The sequence below is a fragment of the Apaloderma vittatum genome, unplaced genomic scaffold (genome assembly GCF_000703405.1).
Source record: "Apaloderma vittatum isolate BGI_N311 unplaced genomic scaffold, ASM70340v1 scaffold11089, whole genome shotgun sequence".
NCBI classification, from domain to species: Eukaryota; Metazoa; Chordata; class Aves; order Trogoniformes; family Trogonidae; genus Apaloderma; species Apaloderma vittatum.
In genome coordinates, this window is record NW_009736983.1 from 19103 (window position 1) to 27240 (window position 8138).

Genomic DNA, 8138 nt, shown 5'->3' on the forward strand with positions numbered 1-8138 from the left:
GACCACCTCCTTCCAGAAAAATGTTCTTTTTCCCTTGGAAATCCAAGTAGGCTGCAGCTCCTCTCATGTGCTTATCAAGTTCCTTTCTGTAATAGATTCAGAGATACGACTCTCTCAGAATTAGTGAAAACTACTAGTAGTAGTAGTATTGAAAGTTCTTTTTCTCCACGCTAAGACCTTCCTTTTATCAAATAATCAGAGATCTTCTGGAAATCCAAGTAGGCTGCAGCTCCTCTCATGTGCTTATCAAGTTCCTTTCTGTAATAGATTCAGAGATACGACTCTCTCAGAATTAGTGAAAACTACTAGTAGTAGTAGTATTGAAAGTCTAACCTGCACAAGATGAACATCTAGTGATCATGCCAATCACATTCTGGGTACACCTGATCATACCAGCACTTCTCCAGAAAGTGAAATCCATCTGGTAGGTGTGCTGAGTTTTAGATAGTAACTCACAACTGTTAGATTTAGAACCCTCAATATCTGATCTTTGCAATTCTTAATGGTTTATTTTATTTTATCCCATATTTCTCTTTAGAGTTCTATTAATAAGAAAGTAAGAGCCTTTATGCACTCTCCACAACAAGAATTTCTGATACTGTAGACCTTTCAAATAAGCACAGATAAACAGAAAATAAAATGGCTTAAAAAAAGCACCCTACATATTTGGGACTATAGCAGTCGGTAGAACTATCTTTCCTGTTATACAAACCTAGAAGCAGAAGTATTTAAACTCTTCTAGACTCAGAAAAGATTTTACTTCCAATATGTTTAAATAAGATTTTATTTTTTGTTTAAATGCCTGAGTGTGTCTGACAAAACCAGCTAAGGTCATCACCTAGTGTGTGACAGATAACTCATTTATGGAATTACTTTGATGTTTTCAAGTTTCTGCATTTCTACCTTGAGGCCTATCTCTTTTGTAGTAGAACTGAGAAACATCACAGGGCATTTTATCAGCATGTCCATTGCCCAAAGTCACCTCTTACTTCAGTGCTACGAGGCACCTGCACTGTAAGCACTCCTGCTCACACATGACTCCACCTGCAGGCCAGTGGGATGTGCGCTCACCTGTTTACACTTCTACCTTTTACTTAAAGGAGGGGTGGTATCTGTAATTTGATTTGTTTGGGGAGCACGAACACCACACAACCCAACAGGTCCTATGTAGCCAAGGCTGCCCTCAGCTGTAACAAGCCATCCTGCACTTACTGAAAGCTCTCAGAAGTAAGCCAATAAACTACGTACCTATAAAGTTAGTAAGGCTGTAATCTAAGAATATGATTAAGAGTGCTCCTGAGTGAATGCTAAGCAACTTCTCAGACACACAAATCCAGCCTTGCAGTTGGCTGTGACATCACATCAAAACCATATTTTAAAAAAAAAAAAATAATAAAAAAAAAAATCACACCATCAATTAGTTTCCTTTCTTCTCATTCTACATCAAGATTTCTCTTACTGGTATATCACATTATGAATCAATTAACCATCTATATCATCAGTTCTTTGTTTACAGTCTTTAGATACAGAAGCTGTATTCCATTTCAGGCACAGAGAGACATGTCTTCCTGTTCTTACAACCTACTTTAGGGTATTGTTACTATGCACTGAAAAAGTTAGCAGTCTGTATTTGTTCAGTGCTTCCTTACATCAGTGCTATTTGTTACAGTCTAAATTCAAAAACAAATAAATAAAATGAGAATTTCAGGTCAAGCTTTTTTTAAAGTTGATTGGGGAAAAAATCCTGATGTATCTTCAACTGCAACAAATGACTAGAAAGTTAAATAGTCAATATATTAAAATTTTTTATTCATTCTCAGGAAGATTGAATAAGATTGTTAAACAATACAGAACTTGCCTAATGTAAGTCCACTATAATCCATAGAGGATTTTCTATATTCTTTCATGAAAACCAAGAAAGTGACATACATTTTTGTAACAAAAGACTTTCTTTTTAAAGCTAAAAATGTTTTGAAATATACACTAGGAAGCTGAAAACTGTTCCTCCAACAGTTCACCTTCACTTCTGAGACTGAGTTTGGCTACTCAAACCCAGCATTCCACTGGAGGTAGTGTTTCAGTGAAATAATGGTTGCCTTAAAATATCTTTCTCATTATTCTCTCTGAATAACCTTAGTTTAACTCACAGGCATAGAGACCAGTATTATACATCATCAAGTTTGGGAAAACAGTGGGAGAGCAAAGTCATACCACTTCCAGGTCTTAGAATAGTTGCATTAATAAGATTAAATTTGAATTTGTTGTTTTCTTTCTTCATAGGAACAACTTAATTAAGAAAATACTCATGACAATAGTTACACTGAAGTCAAATTCTAGTTTAATCATAAATTAGCACCAGTAAAAAGTTATTTTAAGGAAAAGCTTCTAAGCAGAATAGCATCATTGTTGCCTGAAGTATATGAAGTTGAATAAAAATGCTCATTATTCCCTATAAATTAATCCATTTCACCAATTAAGGCTCAGAAACAAAACTGAAAAAGACCAGACAAGATCACACAACAAGTTAAAGAGCAAACAAAACCACAAAGGCAAATTCCAGACAGATCACAACTATAAATACACATGTGCACATAAATGTCAAGGCACAGGAGCCAAATCCCTCCCCAGAAAAAGCTTTCACAATTAAGTACCATAATATTTGCAAACCCATATTAATGAATGCAATAAATTGACATGTGTCTTCAATGATTTGAAGAAAGCCTATTAATCACATACACAATTATAAAATTTCCTGTAAGACCATCCATTATTTTCAGAAGGAAAAAGGAAAAAAAGACAATTACTTTTCTCCCCACTATCCTTAACAGTATTTAGCTGTTGACTGAGTTATGTTGGTACTTTTGAACTGTGCAAACCCCGTTCATGAATCCATTAAACAGTTTTTCTACAGAAACATTCAAGTGGCCACATACACAGAAATATATTTTAGAGTTTATAACAGAAGCAACAAAGAATTCAAATTTTTTTATACGTCTAAGAGAAAATACAAAGTGAAACCTGCAGAGCATAACAGTTCTTTCTAATCAGCCAATGACGCTAAAAGAAAAGCTTCATTTAGTCACAGACCTCATGGTCATGTAACTACCCAAACTTAAAAAGATTTTACTTCAGTTCCCTGCAGAACCATACTGCTACCCTGATGGAACCAAAAAGTTCACTGTACATAAGGATTCTGGGGCTGATTTTACATCTAAATCAGTAATCATTAAAAACCTGAAATACCACATAAAACTTTAAAAAAATACAGCCTTGTAAAGTTGCAACAGACAGTGACATTAACTTTGTTAAAACAGCATATTTGAACAGCTGGGCACACTTATTTTTTATTTTCCACCCTGTGCACATTGCGTCTTTAAGACACTCTACTTTTAAAAGACTGAAAACAAATTTTACCCCAAACTATTTACCAGTTTGTGTACTACATACATCATAACTCCTTTCCTGGGGCAAACATAACAGTGCAACTGAATGCAGTTAACCGACAGCTGAAGCCTACATTAAGAAAAACTTTTGACTTGTGTTCTTCTCCCAGATTAAACAGGAAGAAACGCAGAGGGATAGGTATAGTCACGCTTTACAAAAATATCTGGCTTCCATTAGAGATACATCTAAGTCACTAGGAAACAGTACTTCATCGGACACATACCTACCGTACTTTCTATATTTACAGGTTGATACTGCTGTCCAGAAAGATCTGGTCTGATTATTTTTGGTTCCAGGAGAGATATTAAACAAAACCATAGGATACAAAATTATTCAAGACAATTAAATTCACTATATTTAAGCTATATCAGCCCTAGCATTAAAAAATCTATTTTATATCTGCTTCAAAATAATATCTCTAATATTACCAGAATATACATGAACTTCTGCTCCTGCCAACAGGCCAAAGGACATGTTTTTGTGGTGTTCTCTGGGAAAGCTTACTTTAAATATACATGCCAGAGTCGACATGAATTTACAGCTCATGTCTATATGTTAAATCTCAAAACACACGCTGCTATCACCCAGAGACACAGTTACCACTTCTTGAACTTTCAAAATGAGTTTTTGAGCCTGTGATTCATGCAGCATTCAATTTTACTTGGAAAATCTATACAACAAGACAGCAGACACAGCTCGCAATTCTTTTTTTCATCAGTTGTACTTTTCTTGTTACCTTTGTCACAACAGTCCAAAAGCTGGAACTGCTGGCTATTGTTCACTGCTTCCCTCCAACACAAGTTACATGTGACTGTACTAAATCCATGGCCTTTCCAGCAATTGTTTTAAGAAACAACATACTGGTGCAATACAAGCCTTTCAGATTCTTAAGTGCTAATATACGCAGACCCTGAATGTGTTTTCAATACTGTTACACAGGAGTATTTTATTGATTATACATATACCACAGGCTTGCACATTGCAGTGTTTTCTCACTATAAACAACATACATCACATAACAAAACAATTTTTTTCTAAAAGGTAAAAAAAGCACTGATTTATTCCAATCAATGTCAAAAAGAATACAAAATTGCTTGGTGGCCAAGAAAAAAAAGCAAATTAAATGTTAGAATGTACTAGGACAAGTACAGAGAACAAACCAGAAAACACTAGTATGGTACCAATAGTACATGTATGCCTTAACACTGTGTAGTTGCCTCCACCCACCCCTCAAAACAAAGTATAGTATTAAAAATATATATTCAAAGAAGGACCATAAAAGATGATCAAACACATGCAAGTGTTTCCACAAGAGAAACAACTGAGGAAGCTCGAGTTCTTCAGTCTGTAAAAAAGACACCAAGATGATTAAGGGACTTGATCATCTGTCTTATGAAGACGGACTGAAAAAACTGAGGCTGTTTAGTGTTGAAAAGGGAAGGCTGAGATGGGATCTTATTAATGTACACAAATATCGGAGGAGTGGGTGTCAAGAGGAAGGTGCCAGTCTCTCTTCTATGGTGCCCAGTAACAGGACAAGGAATAATGGGCATAACCTAGAACATCGGGAAGTTTCACCTCAAAATGAGGAGAAAATTCTTTACTGTGAGGGTGACAGAGCCCTGGCCCAGGCTGCCCAGAGAGGCTGTGGAGTCTCCTTCTCTGGAGACTTTCCAATCCCACCTGGACCTGTTCCTACGTGGCTGCCCTAGGGGATCCTGCTCTGGCAGGGGGGTTGGACTAGATGATCTTTCGAGCTGCTTTCCAACCCCTACCACCCTATGGTTCTACGATTCTATGTCAGAGGCCTACAAATGATGGAGACATGAGGAGGAGTCACGAACAACAGACGTCCCTAGTGGAGATGGGACAGTCTGCTCCCATCTACGCCAGAGCCACTACAAGACGTTAGCAGAAGCCAGTTTCAACAATAAAATTAATAAACTCTACAAGTGATAGAATTCTATGCCAAACGACACTGGAAACTCAAAAATGGTTTCAGCGGGACACTATAAAAATACTACAGGCAGATCCACTGCAAGTTTCTCGACAGAGAAGCCAGAGCAGGAATTTCCTGAGCTGCAAGTATTTGGAAGCATCTACTTAGGGCCACTTTCAAATGCAAATTACTAGGCTAAACAGACCACTTAATGGGCAACCAGTTCAGCATTCTCTAGATGAGCACCCTCATTAGATTCATTAGAATCTCAATGTAATGCAATTCAGCCACTTCCCTGTTCTAAAGAATGAACACTTTCTAGAAGCTTAAAACGTGAGCGTCGGCACCAAGTAATCAATATCTGCAACACAACTGCTGTCCAAATGTGTGCGCTCAGCGAAGCACTGAAGGACTGCTCCAACCAACACACTTGAAGCGTTTGAGTTCTCCTTATTCTAGCACGTTTCCCTGTCACAGAACTGAAGGACTGTTTTTAACAGGTTTTCAAAAAACCACTCAACTCATTTATTAGTACTGTCAAGGAGGGCTGGTAGGACCTTTTCTGTTGGGAGGGAGAGGGCGGCCTTTGTGAGTTTTTGTTCGTTTATTTTCAGGGTTTTTTTTACTTTACCCACACTATCAGCATGTTACTTAAAACCAACTTCAACTTAAAATCCAGGGTACCACTCTCAACCACACTGCCTCTTTTTTCTCTCCTGCCACCTCTCCATCTATTCCTACCAAACAAAACACCAGTTGCCTATAGACACTCAGGCAATTCACACGCACAAAAAAAGGAAATGATGTGTAGGCCTCTACTCATTTTCCTACCTGCAGATCTGTTTAGTATACAAACCCTGAAAAACAAGCAGTGAATATTAAGTATATCTGTATTGTTTTCCACCTAAGTGAAATAAAGGGGAGTGCTGTTTACAATAACCCGTTTTTAAAAAGTATTTAATAACATTTGTAAAAATGTTTCTAATACTGTCATTTTCAGTAAAGTGAGACTTAATTTGAACTTAACGTTCAGTGAATTCAGTCCCACTCTTGCAGAACAAAAGGGCAGAAATCTCCGTAGAAGTAGAGGCAGAATAGCGAGTTCTTACACTGCTACTCCTGCTCGGCTGCACAGATTCGGGCCAGCTGGCACACACCACAGTCCCATTTGCTGCGGACTAGCTGAGCCTGGACACAAGGCCAGCCAGCTCAGGCCCTGGGAACCGTAACTGGCTCCCGACCAGTTCTTCCACCAAATGAACCCTGGTGCAGAACTTCTGTGACCTAATAGTAGTGCTATGTACTGATTAACAGGAAAAGGACAATGGAAAAGTAGTGCTACTTTCCACAATAACCTTTGCCGACTTTCCTTCAAGTAACTGGAATAGAAAAATATTTCTTAAATGTATTTATTTCAATACCCTACACAAAGTTAAGTTATTGCAACTACCTTATCACCCAGGGAACATTAAAATGGGCAGACTGTTTCATTTAATATCTATTTCAATGAAAGTAGCACACAATAGCTCCTCTTTCAGCCTTTCACCTGTAGAAAAGAGAGGGTGTCCACCACCTGTGACAATTTATTGATATCTATCTTAACTATGGTAGCAAGTCCTTCATTCACAGCAAAGGAATCTGAAGGAATTTCTTCCACCAAACAATTAACAACCTGCTGTCTCAGCACAGAGGCAGCAACAGAGATCCAGGGCACCTGTAGGATAAAGATAGTCCTTATAGGTCATCTCTTGCTAAAAATCTCTGGGAAGTTGGCACTAGCATGACTCAGATATGACCTGGCCTGAACCTGAAGTCTTTATTTCCAATGGTCCTCAGCCTACCACTAAGTATTTGGATTCATTCTATTTTAAAAAGACTGCCCCAACACACTGCCAGTTTGGAACATTCATTAGTGGAACATAACACATTATAGAAATATTTTCCTAACAGTGAAGATACTCAACGAGTTCATACTGAAAGACTGTTAGGCTCATCTAGAGTTTTATCACTACTGCAATCACATTCCATAATTAAGGGAGAGAAGTCATGTCTGCAAGTTATTTTTTCTTCTTGCAAAAACATTATTATTTTTCTAACGGAATTAAAAAGCTATGAGTACATAGAATAGCTGAGAGAAAAAAATGAAAAAATCATAATATTGATGATAGTTATGGGTCACATGTAAGAAAGGGAAGGGTAAAAAGTAGGTGGAAGATGCCTGCACAATCCCTATCTACACTCTACTTGACTTTTTTTTTTTACTTCCCTGCAATAGTAACACACATTTATAGTGTTCAGTAGAAAATATACTATTTTCTCAGTCTTGATGAAGAGAGGAACTGCAAAACAAATAAATTCACTTGGAAAAGCAACTCAGCTACATTGTATTGCTTTTAATTGTCGTCATTCTCAAACGAAGGTTATTAATGCATTACCAAATAAGGAACTGCACACATTTTTGCTGTGGACATGTGATCACGCTGTTCTTACATAAGCAAAAGGCGACGGTCACACTAGATGCTTTTTCCAGAGCGTGCTCGTCAAAATCCTACCCAGCTGCTCTGATTCACGCAGCTAGTTTACATGTTGTGTAAAGACAGAATTTGAAAAGGAGATGTCAGAACAACTCTGTTTAACCTGAAAGGAGAATATGTCAATACGAATGTCCTTCTGTTCACCTACAGCAGACAAAAATACAGGCAGGCCTAGCTGCATTTATCAGAACCTGTAGAAGTCAAAATAGTTGCTCATTACT